The sequence below is a fragment of the Trichomycterus rosablanca genome, chromosome 10 (genome assembly GCF_030014385.1).
Source record: "Trichomycterus rosablanca isolate fTriRos1 chromosome 10, fTriRos1.hap1, whole genome shotgun sequence".
Classification (NCBI taxonomy): domain Eukaryota; kingdom Metazoa; phylum Chordata; class Actinopteri; order Siluriformes; family Trichomycteridae; genus Trichomycterus; species Trichomycterus rosablanca.
In genome coordinates this window covers 6069205-6085586 of record NC_085997.1, presented here as the reverse complement: position 1 = coordinate 6085586, position 16382 = coordinate 6069205, and the positions used below count along the sequence as shown (strand labels likewise).

The 16382-nt window shown below is 42.1% G+C and overlaps 1 non-coding gene across 1 annotated transcript; it reads right to left on the bottom strand.

Annotated features, from left to right (window-relative positions):
- Positions 1-12988: 12988 nt before the first annotated feature.
- trnal-cag (transfer RNA leucine (anticodon CAG)) lies at positions 12989-13071 on the bottom strand. The gene has a single exon. It is a non-coding gene; the product is annotated as a tRNA-Leu (tRNA).
- Positions 13072-16382: the final 3311 nt, after the last annotated feature.

Here is a 16382-nt window from a genome sequence, read left to right as displayed (position 1 = left end):
GGAGAAGTGAACTAAAACGTTGGGTATTACCCCAGAATGGGTGCAATGTAAAACACTGTTCTGGCCCAGGAGCTAATAGATGAACAGCTCCCCTGAGTCGTCACGACCACGGTCGGGAGGCGTTAAACAGGAAAGGTAACACTGGGGGCTCGTCCGGGATTTTCGCCTGCATTGGTGAGTGAAAGCAGCGTTTTGAAAGTGAGACGGACTGTTAGTAATGTTACGAACCCGAGTGGAAAACAAAATGGCGAGCGGTGTGTGCGGTGAGTTTAGGAGCGAGAGAGACGAGATGGCGGCTACCACGGATATAACAGCGCACAAGTTTGAGAATGTAACAACTCGCTCAAACCCGTTCACCTCACCGGCAGTTGTGAACGAAAACAAACAGTCACAAATCGCATTCGACGGCTGGTTAAAGCAGTTTATTGACGAAAACGGCAACCGAGTGTGCAACTATAAACCGAGTGAAACCAGCGCATGTGAGCCAGCACAAACAGCTACACACTCACACCGTGTAATGAGAGAGACGAATCCGTTTAGGATGTGTAAGGACACTGAAATGTGGTGTGATAGTGGAATGGAGTCACAGCTGAGCCAAAATGAAAATGATACTAATTATTACACCCAGTGCTGCTGCAAAAATGCTAACTGTGGAAATGTTTTTCAGCCTGTGATGGAGATATCGTATCCACCGCATGTTAACCCTTTCAGCTCTGCTCAGCACAGGTGTTTCACAGAGAGCACACCTGTTAATGCTAATTACCATCCCGCACCAGGTAGAGTACCAGCTCATCCACTTTTCACTCCAGAAATACCCCGAACTGAAACTCAAGATGCACAGCTACAGGGACAGTGTCGATGCGTCCGGTGTGATGTTAAGCCCACTGGAGTTTATTCTGAAAGTGAACATGTTCTCTTAAAGCATTCAATGTCCAGTTCTCGTGACAGGCGGCCCAGACGTGTGCACTACGACAATTCATCTGACAGCGAGGGTGAGAATGCAGCTCAGAGAGAGAGGATTCCCACACTTCGACCAGGTCAGTTTGATGGTACTGGGTCATGGAAGGAGTTTTTACATCGCTTTGAGAGCTGTGCTAAAGCTAATCATTGGTCAGAAAAGACAATGGCTGTCCAGTTGAGGTTTTGTTTGGTAGGAGCTGCAGGGGCTGTTGTCCACAAAAATCCAAGGTCTTCGCGCTGGAGCTACACGCGCATTGTGGACGAAATAGAAGCTGCATATGGTCCATCATCGGAGCATGCTGCTGCTATAGGCATCGCGCTGAGACAAAGAGTGCGAAAGCCAGGTGAGCCACTACATGTGCTGAGAGATGATATCTATGAAAAAGTGTCTATTGTATATGCAGATCGTTCCGAGGCCGAGCAAGATAGTATCGGTGTGGAGGTGTTTACCAACGCCATGGATGACGCGGGCATGGTCCAGAGGTTATTGGAGGAGCGTCCACGCACCCTGGCACGAGCTTATGAGCTTGCTCACAGGTACGAAACAACAAAACGTGCAGCTGCCCATGTCACTCGTCTTATGCAACCTGGTGCGCAGACAACAGATCGTAGAGTGAGAACAGCCGCTGTTCATGAGCACACCAAACAAGTTGAGGGTGAGAACCAGATAACATCATTTGTAAACTCTTTTCGGAAGCCCCAAAAATCTAGCTCTAGGCCACATAGACCAAAGTCAAGTGAGGATGGAAACATAAATCGGAGCGACGTTATATGCCACAACTGCCAAGGCATTGGACACATGCAGCGTAGCTGTCCTTCACCAAGACTGCCAGCTAATTCAAGAGCTAATCCAAGAACTGTTAAGAGCCCAAGTGCACCTACTCGCCTTCATGTTAAAGGTACAGGACCAGAAATGTGCATCCACATGCTAATGTATAATATGGAAGTATGTGCTTTGTTGGACACTGGCGCCAGGAGGAATGTGCTAACCTTGAGATGCTATAATGACATTGGTGATGATGTCAAGCCTCCCTTGCAGTTGTCAGCTGTGGAGTCACTGCAGGGTATTGGTTCTGAAAATGTAGGTGTGTGTGGAGAAGTAAACCTGCCTGTCCAGATTGGCACTCGCACAGTAAATGTTAATTTCGTCGTAGCGGACATCACAGAGAATGCTGAAGCCATCCTTGGTCACCCTTTTCTGGAGCAATCAAAAGCGTATCTTGACTTTGGCAGCAGAAAGATTGTGCTATTTGGGGAACAGGTGCCCTACTTTAACCTACACAACAAACCCAAAGTGCATGTTGTCAGGGTGGCGCGCACAACTGTTCTTGAGTCCGGAGGTGAATACATTGTTCCTGGGTATGCGCACTTCCGTGAACCTGTCCGAGGTGATGTCCTGCTGAATCCTACCAAAGGCTTTGTGGAAAAACATTGCCTCCTAGTGGCAAGAGTGGTGGTCGTTGCGCAGCCCAACCAGCGAGTTCCCATCAGGCTATACAATCCTGGAACAGCTCCAGTAACGGTGAAGAAAGGTGCTATTGCCGGTTTTCTTCAGATTGCCGATGTTGTCCAGCCCCCTCCTAGCGTTCCATCTGCTGAGCCACTCCAAGCTAGTCGTAGCTTTCCAGTTGTTCCTCCCCACTTGCAATCATTGTATAAAGAAAGTGCCGCTGCGTTGAGGGCTGATGAACGTCGCGGGTTGGCCCAACTTCTCAGTGCCTATGGTGATGTGTTTTCTACCGGACCGACTGACCTTGGTTGCACCAGTCTTGTCCAGCATGACATCCAGATCTTGCCAGGCCCGCCAGTGAAACAACAGCCCCGACGAATGGCCTTTGAGAAGCAGATCGAAGCTGATAAGCAGATCCAGCAGAGCCTTGAAGGCGGATTGGCTTCACCAAGCAACAGCAGCTGGGCGTCACCCATAGTATTGGTACGTAAGAAGGACCAGACTTACCGCCTGTGTGTGGACTACAGGGCCCTGAATGCGCGTACTGTAAAAGATGCGTATCCTCTCCCGCGCATCCAAGACACACTCGAGACCCTCTCAACTGCTAAATGGTTCAGCACTCTAGACCTGGCATCCGGTTACTGGCAGGTGGCGCTAACGCCCAGGGCCCGTAGGGCCGCCGCTTTCTGTAGCAGGAAAGGCTTATTCACGTGGAATGTCATGCCTTTCGGGCTTTGCAATGCACCAGCGACGTTCCAGCGTTTGATGGATCGCGTCTTGGCAGGTCTGCAGTGGGAGACATGTCTTGTGTATCTGGACGACATTATAGTGCTGGGAAAAGACGTCCCGGAAATGCTTCAACGCCTTTCTCAAGTGTTCGACCGGCTCCTCCAAGCCAACTTGAAGTTAAAACCAGCTAAGTGCTGCCTTTTCCGTCGCCAAGTAGCTTATTTGGGTCACATCGTCTCTGCACAAGGGATAGCCACAGATCCAGAAAAGGTCCAAAAAGTCCAGCAGTGGCCTGAGCCTACTTGTGTAACCGAAGTTCGTCAGTTCGTAGGCCTTGCTGCATACTATCGACGATTTGTACGGGATTTTGCAGCTATAGCCAAGCCTCTCCACGAGCTCACCAAAAAGAATGTTCGCTTCCGGTGGACACCGGAATGCAGAGATGCTTTTGAGACACTAAAGAGTTTACTTACCACCACACCCGTCCTGGGCTACCCATGCGACAGCGGCGATCTCATTCTCGACACCGACGCCAGTAATTTTGGCATTGGAGCAGTCTTATCCCAAATGCAAAATGGCGCGGAGCGTGTACTAGCTTATGGGAGCCGAAGATTGTCTTCCACCGAACAGAACTACTGCACAACACGGAGAGAATTACTCGCAGTGGTGGAGTTCACCAGACATTTCCGTCAGTACCTTCTTGGAAGACCCTTCATTGTGCGTTCTGACCATAGTAGCCTGCGGTGGCTTGTCAATATGAAGGAACCTGAGGGTCAACTAGCAAGATGGCTCGAAAAACTGGCAGAGTATGACTTCAAAGTTGTGCATCGACCTGGACGTCACCACCACAATGCGGATGTTATGTCACGAAGACCATGTCGACAAACATGCCCTTGCAACATGACAGACCCTGCTGAGGGAAGTAGCAAGATCCATCACCAGGGGGTACAGTGCAATCTTGAACTCCATGGTGATGTTACTGATCCCCTGGAGCTCAGTGTAGTGGGGGTAGTGGCACGCCCTAGCTCTCAAACCAGACTGTCTGAAGTTGACCCCAAAGCAGATCTGAAATGCCAAACTAGTGTAAATAGCTCCCTGGCAGTGGAGAGTGTGTATGTTGCTGACACCGTACCAACCACGTTGTTTAATGGCTGGACTTTGGAAGACCTATGCATTGCTCAGCAAGCTGACCCTGATATCGCCCCAGTCTGGCGATGGCTGGAGGAAGGAAGTGAGCGCCCCACCTGGGCGGATGCGTCACATTTAGGGCCAGCCACTAAAGCTTATTGGAGCCAGTGGAAGAGACTTTACATGCGAGATGGCGTTCTCTCACGACGCTTCTATTCCACCAACGAGTTCCATCCACAAATCGTTCTACCTCATGTTTTCCGGCAAGATGTTCTGAAGCAGATGCATGATGGTCCAGTGGGTGGACATTTTGGTGTGGAAAGAACTTTGGCGAACTACAATGTTGGTGACGCAGTATGGCATCTGGTTAAAGGGACTAAACGTGTGCGAAACAAAGTCAGAAAGTTCCTCCCGTCATATGAGGGACCTTATTTCATCTTAGGACAGCTGGACGATCTGGTGTATCGGATTCAGAAAAATCCAAAAGCAAAGGCTAAGGTGGTTCACCACGACAAACTCAAGCCCTACCACTCTCGCACTCCACTGGACACCTCCTGGGTGCGCCAGCATGCTGAGGCGTGGCAACCAGTGGAAGTTTTACCACCTGCTCTTGAGGACGACACCTTGACCTCTCATCTGGATCTGCCCAGCCTGTTCTCAAACCAACCAAGCGGTGACAACACAGACAGCGTTGCTGACCTTCCTTCGTCTGTTCTATCTAGCCCGGTAGGCTCAGTTGATCTTCAGTCTAGTGGGGGTAGCACAGTGCAACAAGGACATACATGGACTGTTAGTAACCCTGTTGTGGGTCCAAGACCCAAAAGAAACATTAAACCACCCAAGAGATTTGGGGACTGGGTAGTCTTTTGAACTGAACTGAAACCAGAACGTTAACTGGGACAAAAAAAAAAAAAAAAAGTAAGAAAGTTCTGTTCTGTAAGAAAAAAAAAAGTGTTATAAAAAAAAAAAAAAGTTTAAAATAATAATACTGAGAAGCATTGTTAACTGTGAACAAAATGCATAGTTGTGTACTTTTGTGCAAACTTTTGGTGGAGTGGCCCGTGTTTTCATTGTAAGACGAAATGTTTAAAATTGTATACATAGGTTTGATTAATATGGGATGTGAGCCATGTTATAGATAATAAGCTGTAAGTATAATAAGAAAGAGTTGTTTTAGGTTGCAAGAACTAACTTCTCATCTTTCAGAAGCAGAAGCAAGCAGGGATTCTCACACACAGAGGAGTGTGTGCATGCTCAGTTTGAACTGTTTAAGCGCTCTAAATACTGGCTCCTCTCCATTCTTTCCTACATTGGATCAAAAGTAATTAACACTGTGCTACCCATCTACCTCATCTACACTCAAGCCGTTAAAAATGGACTATATGGACTATATGGACTGTTTGCCCCGTTAAGTGGAGTAAGATTGCCACAAGAGACTAAAAAAGGGTAACTGAATGTCTTAAAAGTAATGTCTATGTGTACCATGGAAATTGTGCTGGAGTGGTGTTAGGTTTAATCACCATCCAGAGTGGGGGTAGTGTTGGGAAAGTAAGGGGTTAAGGCTTTGGGAATACATGGCATTATGGGTAATGTATTACATGTGTTGTAGTCGCTGTGTGCTGCAGCTGGGGGCAACACGTGAAACCCTCTCTCGCTCCTTCACTCAGTTCGTATTTTATTTTATTTAACACGGCCGCTCAGTTTTCTTTTTGGCGATATGACCAAGTTGTTTTAATAAACAAAGTGCTTCGAGGTAATCCTGCTTTCGACTCATTTTTTGCGGGGAGAAGTGAACTAAAACGTTGGGTATTACCCCAGAATGGGTGCAATGTAAAACACTGTTCTGGCCCAGGAGCTAATAGATGAACAGCTCCCCTGAGTCGTCACGACCACGGTCGGGAGGCGTTAAACAGGAAAGGTAACACTTTATATAATCACCTTCAAGAGAGCTGAAACAGAAATAAAAACATTTTATATTAATTGAAGTTTACAGGACAACGTATGTTAAAGTTTGTAATTTAAGTCACATGTTTGTGAGGATTAAAGCTGGTTTCAGAGCCCGGATAGCTCAGTTGGTTGAACGTCAGACTTTTAATCTGAAGGTCCAGGGTTCAAGTCCCTGTTCGGGCGAGTTGCTTCTTACTGCATTAGGTGAGCGGTAATGCCCTGTACTACATGGTTTATTTAGAATGATGAAGAATTTGTACTTTGTAAGATATTTCTAAGTAAAATAGCATGTACTTGATAAGCTTGAAATAATAGCACACTGCATGTGTAACATGTTCTCCACACCAACTAGTTATTTTAAACAGACTGTAGTAAATAGAGGACAGTTTATATCTATATTTATGTGCAGCCTAATAATGCACTGAGTTTTAGATATTAATACCCACATATTTTATGCTGAATTACATGCATCATAATTTCAGTTGTTGCTTCACAGAGCCGCTTTGTTATTGCACTGCACTAAACAGTTGGTATATCCTGCACTATTTTGGCCCCTAATGCAGCATCAACCCTTAAGTCAGTCTGTCAGTGGTACAATCTGGAAGGGGGGGGGGGGATGGGGGATGGGGGGGGGGGGGATGGGGGATGGGGGGGGGGAGGGGGGGTCTATGGGCACCGCTTGTGCACAGGACCCAGAACTTGGTGCTACACCCCTGGTCCAGGGTTCAAGCCCCTGTTTGGGCGAGTTGTTTATCACTGCATTAGGTAAGTGGTAATGTCCCGTACTACATGGTTTAATTAGAAAGTTGAAGAATTTGTACTTTGGGAGATATTATTAAGTGAAATATCATGTACTTGATCAGCTTGAAATAATAGCGCTCTGTATGTGTAACATGTTCTCCACACCAACTAGTTGTACGCCCAGCTGTTTCAAACAGACTGTAGTAAATAGAGGACAGTTTAAATCTATATTCATGTGCAGCCTAATAATGCACTGAGTTTTACATATTAATACCCACATATTTTATGTTGCCTTAAAGACTCACTTAAATCCTGATCTAATTTTTGATGCTGCGTTTCATTAAGCAATGCCGCAACAAGTTTCATATTACATGATACCCTTAAATAATCATAATGTTTCTGGAGAATGTGGGCATCGATCCCACTACCTCTCACATGCTAAGCGAGCACTCTACCATTTGAGCTAATTCCCCTTATAAAGAACCCACCTATCTGTATAATGTACTAACAGAGCGTTGATGCTGCATTATAAAGTGAGGGTGCAACGTGTTTAAACTCACGTACTCTTGTTTATATTATGCGTTGCTTTTAAACGATCATAGACTCACTTTATTTAAACGTTGATCTTAGCCTTTAGGACGAACAATGTGAGGTCTTTTATGAAGTGCATTTTCTCTTTGATTTTGTTGGACTTGTGGTGGTGGTGGTTAGGGGAAGGGGGTTGTGATTATATGTAACTTTACTACCTCATGTGCATTTGCGTCTTTGTTCCCATTTTGAAGGTTGTGATATTGCTTTAAGCTTAACTTTTCTTTTTCATGTAATTACTGATATTTTACTGGATCTCTGCTGATATCTTGTGGGCCATATTGACTAATCAGTGAAAATTAATGTTCCCTTATATAATAAAAACCATTATGCTTATTTAGCTTTAATTAGCTTTAATTATTAAACAGTTAATAAGATAGTGATGGTGAAACTAAAAACCTGTTATTACCATCACTAAGTGTTTTTACCATCACAACAAGATATGTGTTGGTAATGACATGTTGAGGTAATGACAGTTTTTACTTAGGAAAAAAGTAAACAGCTAGTATACAATGTACTTTACATAAATTTAAATAATGTGAACATTTCAATTGTAAAATACTGCTGTAACAATGTAAATAGACGCTGAATAAACATACTTTATGATCAGGATGAATACATGATTAAATTTCTCACATTTTTAGAGATCAGAAACCAGGGTCCTAGCATCCACGCGGAAGTTACTTTGACACGTACCACCTACCTCAGCATTGTCGCAGACCATGTACACCCAGTTCATGCAAACTGTATTCCCTGATGGCTGTGTCCTCTAAAGAAGTGAACTTGCATAAATAATGAAATGTCAGAAGTGGGATTCGAACACACGCCTCCAGGAGAGACTGCGACCTGAAAGCAGCTCCTTAGACCGCTCGGCCATCCTGACATGCTTGCAAGGTCCTAATGCCATTTACCAACAACACCCCCACATGGCCAAAGATTTGTACAAAGTGCTGAATCTTTTCACATTATTATGTATGTTAGAGGATTAAAGACATACTGTACATTTGTATGAAGCACTAGCAGTCAGAAGTGGGATTCAAACCCATGCCTCCATGGGACACTGTGACCTGAACTCAGCATTTTAGACCTCATCCTGACTAGCTTGGGTACCATCGACACCACCCTCGCCCCACACGGACTAATATTTGTACGAACTGCTTAATCTTTTCACATTATTATATAGTAAATGTACTGACTGTAACCCATTTGCTGCACTGTACACTTTGTCACTAGGTTGTAAATCATATATCAATCGAAAGGGAGCCCCATATGAGATCTCCAACTGACCAAATAATGTTTTTGGGTGGACCATTGTTAGCACTGTAACGGCACTAGCATGTTAGGGTGTGTTTTACAGCCTTCTTGTTGGGTTTTTAACTGACTGGATTATTTGTTAAGAACTCAAACCCTGTTTGTGCTTGTTGTAGGCTATTCAATCGTCCATTAGATGGCATAATATGAATACAGTTAATATTGCGTTAGACTCAAGCAATAGAACACGAGAGGGAGTGTGTTATCGCGAATAACATCACGGCTGTGATTCGGTCGCAGCCGTGATGTTATTCGCGATAACACACGACCTCAAGTGTTCTATTGCTTTTATACAACAGTTTTTACAAAATAAATAAAGAAAATAAATCAAAGAAGCCCTGAATTTCATAATAAATATGCTTTAATATTGACAATACCTTCTGCCAAAAAGTAGTTCCACAACGAATATAAAGTTTAACACTACAAAGCAGACATCCCAAGTTGCTAAAACTCATTTCAGGGAGGTAAGAACAACAAGAAAAAGGCAAGAACCTCCGAAGGGAAAAAAGAAATAAAAAACCTCTTGCACACACCAAAGGATATTGGTGATAACAGAACTTTTAGGAGCTGCTAACTGGGCTATTAAACTAACTGTTCACGTTACAAACACTTTAATGTTCCCTACATAGTGCACTAGATTGTGTATCAGATCACGGATTTATGTTCCCTACATAGTGCACTAGACAGTAAATTAGACAACTGATTTATGTTCCCTACACAGTGCGCTAGATTGTATATCAGACAACGGATTTAAAACGCCATCGGGAAAAAGGTCTGTGTCGCCTGCGTGCGCGTTTGTGTGCATGAAGCTTGTCGTTACTGGCAACGTGTCAGCGGAGTAATACAGTTGTGGTGTGAAAAGGCTGTGCTGTTATCACGAATATCAGCACGGTTAGAACGCTTCTCAACCAATCAGATTGTAAGGAACTAACTGTTGTATAAAGTAAAACGATGTCTGTTTCTATCACAGTTTCATCGCATGCTGACCTCTAGAATACAACTAATGTATGTAGCACTAAGAAGTGTTTCTTAAGGGTTCTTTTTGTGTTCTTGGTAGAACTGTTTCTACTTGAAGAACCCTTTAGTATAATTTAAGGTTCTTTGCTAACTCAATTTGAGTTTTATGGATTTTTTTTTCTCTTGCCACATATAAATGCACATAACATTTTAATGACTGGAAAACAATCGTGCAATTGATACAGGAAAAAAAGAAAAAGGTGAAAGAAAGGAATCTGTTTGTAATCTACCTGCTTAATTCTCCTCCCGAGATGTTTTTCTTTGTGTGTGTAAGCAGCAACATACTTCACCTAAAACTTTATATAATCGCCTTCAAGAGAGCCAGCACAGAGATTTACAGCCCGGATAGCTCAGTAGGTAGAACATCAAACTTTTAATCTGAGGGTCCAGGGTTCAAGTCCCTGTTTGGGCGAGTTGTTTCTTACTGCATTAGGTAAGAGGAAATGTTCCATACTACATGGTATTCAGAAAGTTGAAGAATTTGTACTTTGTGAGATATTTCTAAGTGAAATAGCATGTACTTGATCAGCTTGAAATAATAGCACACTGTATGTGCAACATGTTCTCCACACCAACTAGTTGTACGCCCAGCTGTTTCAAACAGACTGTAGTAATTGCACTACGTTAAACAGCTGCATTTAATTTAATGGCATCATGTAATACGAAAGTCAATATCTCATTGCTCACTGAAGCTATATTTTTTCAGATTGTTATGTATGGTAGAGGGTTAAAGATGTAAATTTGTGTAGAGCATGCGCTGTCAGAAGCGGGATTTGAACCCACGCCTCCAGGGGAGACTGTGACATGAACGCAACACCTTAGACCGCATCCTGACTAGCTTGGGTACCGTTGACACCACACCATATATCAATAGAAAGGGAGCCCCATATGAGCACTCCAACTGACCAAATAATGATTTTGGACCATTTGTGAACCATTATTAGCACTGTAACGCCACTAGCATGTTAGGGTGTGTTTTCTCTGGTATGAGTGTATTAGGTACAGCCTTCTTGTTGAGTTTTTAACTGACTGGATTATGTGTTAAGAACTCAAACCCTGTTTGTGCTGGTTGTAAGGCTATTCAATCGATCACTAGATGGCATAATATGAATACAGTTAGAAAGTAAAACGATGTCGCATGCTGACCTGTGTGGAATACAACTAATGTATGTAGTACTAAGAAGTGTTTCTTAAGGGTTTTTTTGGTGTTCTTGCTGGAACTGTTCTACAGGACAACATATGTTAAAGTTTGTAATTCAAGTCACATCCTTGTGAGGATTAAAGCAGCTTGCAGAGCCTGGATAGCTCAGTCGGTAGAGCATCAGACTTTTAATCTTAAAGTTGTTTATTACTGCATTAGGTAAGCGGTAATGTCCTGTACTACATGCTGTATTTACAAAGTTGAAGAATTTGTACTTTGTGAGATGTTATTAAGTGAAATATCATGTACTTGATAAGCTTGAAATAATAGCACTCTGTGTGTGTAACATGTTCTCCACACCAACTAGTTGTTTCTAACAGACTGTAGTAAATAGAGGACAGTTTAAATCTATATTTATGTGTAGCCTAATAATGCGCTGAGTTTTAGATATTAATACCCACATATTTTTTGTTGCCTTAAAGACTCGCTTAAATCCTGATCTAATTTTTGATGCTGCGTTTCATTAAGCGATGCCGCAACGAGTTTCACGTTACTTGATACCCTTAAATAATCATAAGGTATCTGCACTGGAGAATGTGGGCATCGATCCCGCTACCTCTCGCATGCAAAGCGAGCGCTCTACCATTTGACTGCACTAAATAGTTGGTATATCCTGCACTATTTTGGCCCCTACATAATGCAGCATCAACCCTTAAGTCAGTCTGTCAGTGGTACAAAGTTACGATTTGGTTCAGTTCGTCCTAAAGGCTGCGATAAACGTGAGTACGTGAGCTTAAACACGTTGAACCCCCACTTTATAATGCAGCATCAATGATCTGTTAGTACATTACAATTTACAAAGGGTAAAGGCGAGTTCTTTATACGGGGAATTAGCTCAATTGGTAGAGCGCTCACTTCGCATGCGAGAGGTAGCGGGATCGAGTTCAGTGGTTAAGGTACTGGACTAGTAAACAGAAGGTTGCCGGTTCAAGCCCCACCACCAAGTTGCTACTGTTGGGTCCCTGAGCAAGGCCCTTAACCCTCAATTGCTCATTGTGTAAGTTGCTTTGGATAAAAGTGTTTGCTGAAAATGTAAATTTATGTGCAGCCTAATAATGCGCTGAGTTTGAGATATTAATACCCACATATTTTTTGTTGCCTTAATGACTCACTTAAATCCTGACCTAATTTTTGAAGCTGCGATTAAGCGATGCCGCAACGAGTTTCATATTACATGATACCCTTAAATAATCATAATGTATCTGCACTGGAGAATGCGGGCATCGATCCCGCTACCTCTCACATGCTAAGCGAGCGCTCTACCATTTGAGCTAATTCCCCTTACGATGCTCCCTTGTTCCCATTTTGAAGGTTGTGATATTACTTTAAACTTACCTTTTCTTTTTCATGTAATTACTGATATTTTACTGGATCTCTGCTGATATCTTGTGGGCCATATTGACTAATCAGTGAAAATTAATGTTTCCTTGTATAATAAAACCATTATGCTTATTTAGCTTTAATTAGCTTTAATTATTAAATAGTTAATAAGATAGTGATGGTGAAACTAAAAACCTGTAATTACCATCACTAAGTGTTTTTACCATCACAACAAGATATGTGTTGGTAATGACATGTTGAGGTAATGACAGTTTTTACTTAGGAAAAAAGTAAACAGCTAGTATACAATGTACTTTACATAAATTTTAATAATGTGAACATTTCAATTGTAAAATACTGCTGTAACAATGTAAATAGACGCTGAATAAACATACTTTATGATCAGGATGAATACATGTTTAAATTTCTCACATTTTTAGAGATCAAAAGCCTGGGTCCTGGCATCCATGTGGATGTTACTTTGACAAGTACCACCTACCTCAGCATTGTTGCAGACCATGTACACCCAGTTCATGCAAACTGTATTCCCTGATGGCTGTGTCCTCTGAAGAAGTAAACTTGCATAAAGCATGAGATGTCAGAAGTGGGATTCGAACCCACGCCTCCAGGGGAGACTGCGACCTGAACGCAGCGCCTTAGACCGCTCGGCCATCCTGACATGCTTGCAAGGTCCTAATGCCAATTACCAACAACACCCCCACATGGCCAAAGATTTGTACAAAGTGCTGAATCTTTTCACATTATTATGTATGTTAGAGGATTAAAGACATAAATTTGTATGAAGCACTAGCAGTCAGAAGTGGGATTCAAACCCACGCCTCATGGGACACTGTGACCTGAACTTAGCGTTTTAGACCTCATCCTGACTAGCTTGGGTACCATCGACACCACCATTTGTACGAACTGCTTAATCTTTTCACATTATTATGTATGGTAAATTTACTGACTGTAACCCATTTGCTGCACTGTACACTTTGTCACTAGGTTGTAAATCATATATCAATCGAAAGGGAGCCCCATATGAGATCTCCAACTGACCAAATAATGTTTTTGGGTGGACCATTGTTAGCACTGTACGGCACTAGCATGTTAGGGTGTGTTGTCTCTGGTATGAGTGTATTAGGTACATCGTTCTTGTTGGGTTTTTAACTGACTGGATTATGTGTTAATAACTCAAACCCTGTTTGTGCTGGTTGTAGGCTATTCAATCGACCACTAGATGTAGTGTAGTGTGTATTCGTGTTTCCTTAATTTCGTTGTGTTCTCCCTTAATGTAATTGCGTTCCACCTTAAAGAATTTGTGTTGTCTCTTAATATATTCGCGTTTGTCCTTATTGTTGTTGTGTTGTCAGCTTTTGTTTGTTTTGTAAATGTTATTGTGTTTTAACTCAGCGGGCCACCGTAATATAGATGGCATAATATGAATACAGTTAGAAAGTAAAACGATGTCGCATGCTGACCTGTGTGGAATACAACTAATGTATGTAGTACTAAGAAGTGTTTCTTAAGGGTTTTTTGTGTGTTCTTGCTGGAACTGTTCTACAGGACAACGTATGTTAAAGTTTGTAATTCAAGTCACATCCTTGTGAGGGTTAAAGCAACTTGCAGAGCCCGGGTAGCTCAGTCGGTAGAGCGTCAGACTTTTAATCTGAGGGTCCAGGGTTCAAGTCCCTCTTTGTGCGAGTGGTTTATTACTGCATTAGGTAAGCGGAAATGTCCCGTACAACATGGTTTAATTAGAAAGTTGAAGAATTTGTACTTTGTGAGATGTTATTAAGTGAAATATCATGTACTTGATAAGCTTGAAATAATAGCGCTCTGTGTGTGTAACATGTTCTCCACACCAACTAGTTGTTTCAAACAGACTGTAGTAAATAGAGGACAGTTTAAATCTATATTTATGTGTAGCCTAATAATGCACTGAGTTTTAGATATTAATACCCACATATTTTTTGTTGCCTTAAAGACTCACTTAAATCCTGATCATAATTTTTGATGCTGCGTTTCATTAAGCGATGCCGCAACGAGTTTCATATTACATGATACCCTTAAATAATCATAATGTATCTGCACTGGAGAATGCGGGCATCGATCCCGCTACCTCTCACATGCTAAGCGAGCGCTCTACCATTTGAGCTAATTCCCCTTACGATGCTCCCTTGTTCCCATTTTGAAGGTTGTGATATTACTTTAAGCTTAACTTTTCTTTTTCATGTAATTACTGATATTTTACTGGATCTCTGCTGATATCTTGTGGGCCATATTGACTAATCAGTGAAAATTAATGTTTCCTTGTATAATAAAACCATTATGCTTATTTAGCTTTAATTAGCTTTAATTATTAAAGAGTTAATAAGATAGTGATGGTGAAGCTAAAAACCTGTTATTACCATCAGTAAGTGTCTTTACCATCACAAGAAGATATGTGTTGGTAATGACATGTTGAGGTAATGACAGTTTTTACTTAGGGAAAAAAGTAAACAGCTAGTATACAATGTACTTTACATACATTTAAATAATGTGAACATTTCAATTGTAAAATACTGCTGTAACAATGTAAATAGACGCTGAATAAACATACTTTATGATCAGGATGAATACATGTTTAAATTTCTCACATTTTTAGAGATCAAAAACCAAGGTCCTGGCATCCATGTGGATGTTACTTTGACACGTACCACCTACCTCAGCATTGTTGCAGACCATGTACACCCTTTCATGCAAACTGTATTCCCTGATGGCTGTTGACTCTAAAGAAGTAACTTTGTATAAAGCTTGAGGTGTCAGAAGTGGGATACGAACCCACGCCTCCAGGGGAGACTGTGACCTGAACGCAGCGCCTTAGACCGCTCGGCCATCCTGACATGCTTGCGAGGTCCTTATGCCAATTACCAACAACACCCCCACATGGCCAAAGATTTGTACAAAGTGCTGAATCTTTTCACATTGTTATGTATGTTAGAGGGTTAAAGACATAAATTTGTATAAAGCACTAGCAGTCAGAAGTGGGATTCAAACCCACGCCTCATGGGACACTGTGACCTGAACTTAGCGTTTTAGACCTCATCCTGACTAGCTTGGGTACCATCGACACCACCATTTGTACGAACTGCTTAATCTTTTCACATTATTATGTATGGTAAATTTACTGATTGTAACCCATTTGCTGCACTGTACACTTTGTCACTAGGTTGTAAATCATATATCAATAGAAAGGGAGCCCCATATGAGATCTCCAACTGACCAAATAATGTTTTTGGGTGGACCATTGTTAGCACTGTAACGGCACTAGCATGTTAGGGTGTGTTTTCTCTGGTATGAGTGTATTAGGTACAGCCTTCTTGTTGAGTTTTTAACTGACTGGATTATTTATTAAGAACTCAAACCCTGTTTGTGCTTGTTGTAGGCTATTCAATCGTCCATTAGATGGAATAATATGAATACAGTTAATATTGCGTTAGAATCAAGCAATAGAACACGAGAGGGAGTGTGTTATCGCGAATATTCGCGATAACACATGACCTCAAGTGTTCTATTGCTTTTATACAACAGTTTTTACAAAATAAAGAAAGAAAATAAATCAAAGAAGCCCTGAATTTCATAATAAATATGCTTTAATATTGACAATACCTTCCGCCAAAAAGTAGTTCCACAACGAATATAAAGTTTAACACTACGATCGGGAAAAAGGTCTGTGTCGCCTGCGTGCGCGTTTGTGTGCATGAAGCTTGTCGTTACTGGCAACGCATCAGCGGAGTAATACAGTTGTGGTGTGAAAAGGCTGTGCTGTTATCACGAATATCAGCACGGTTAGAACGCTTCTCAACCAATCAGATTGTAAGGTCGGAACTAACTGTTGTATAAAGTAAAACGATGTCTGTTTCTATCACAGTTTCATCGCATGCTGACCTCTAGAATACAACTGATGTATGTAGCACTAAGAAGTGTTTCTTAAGAATTCTTTTTGTG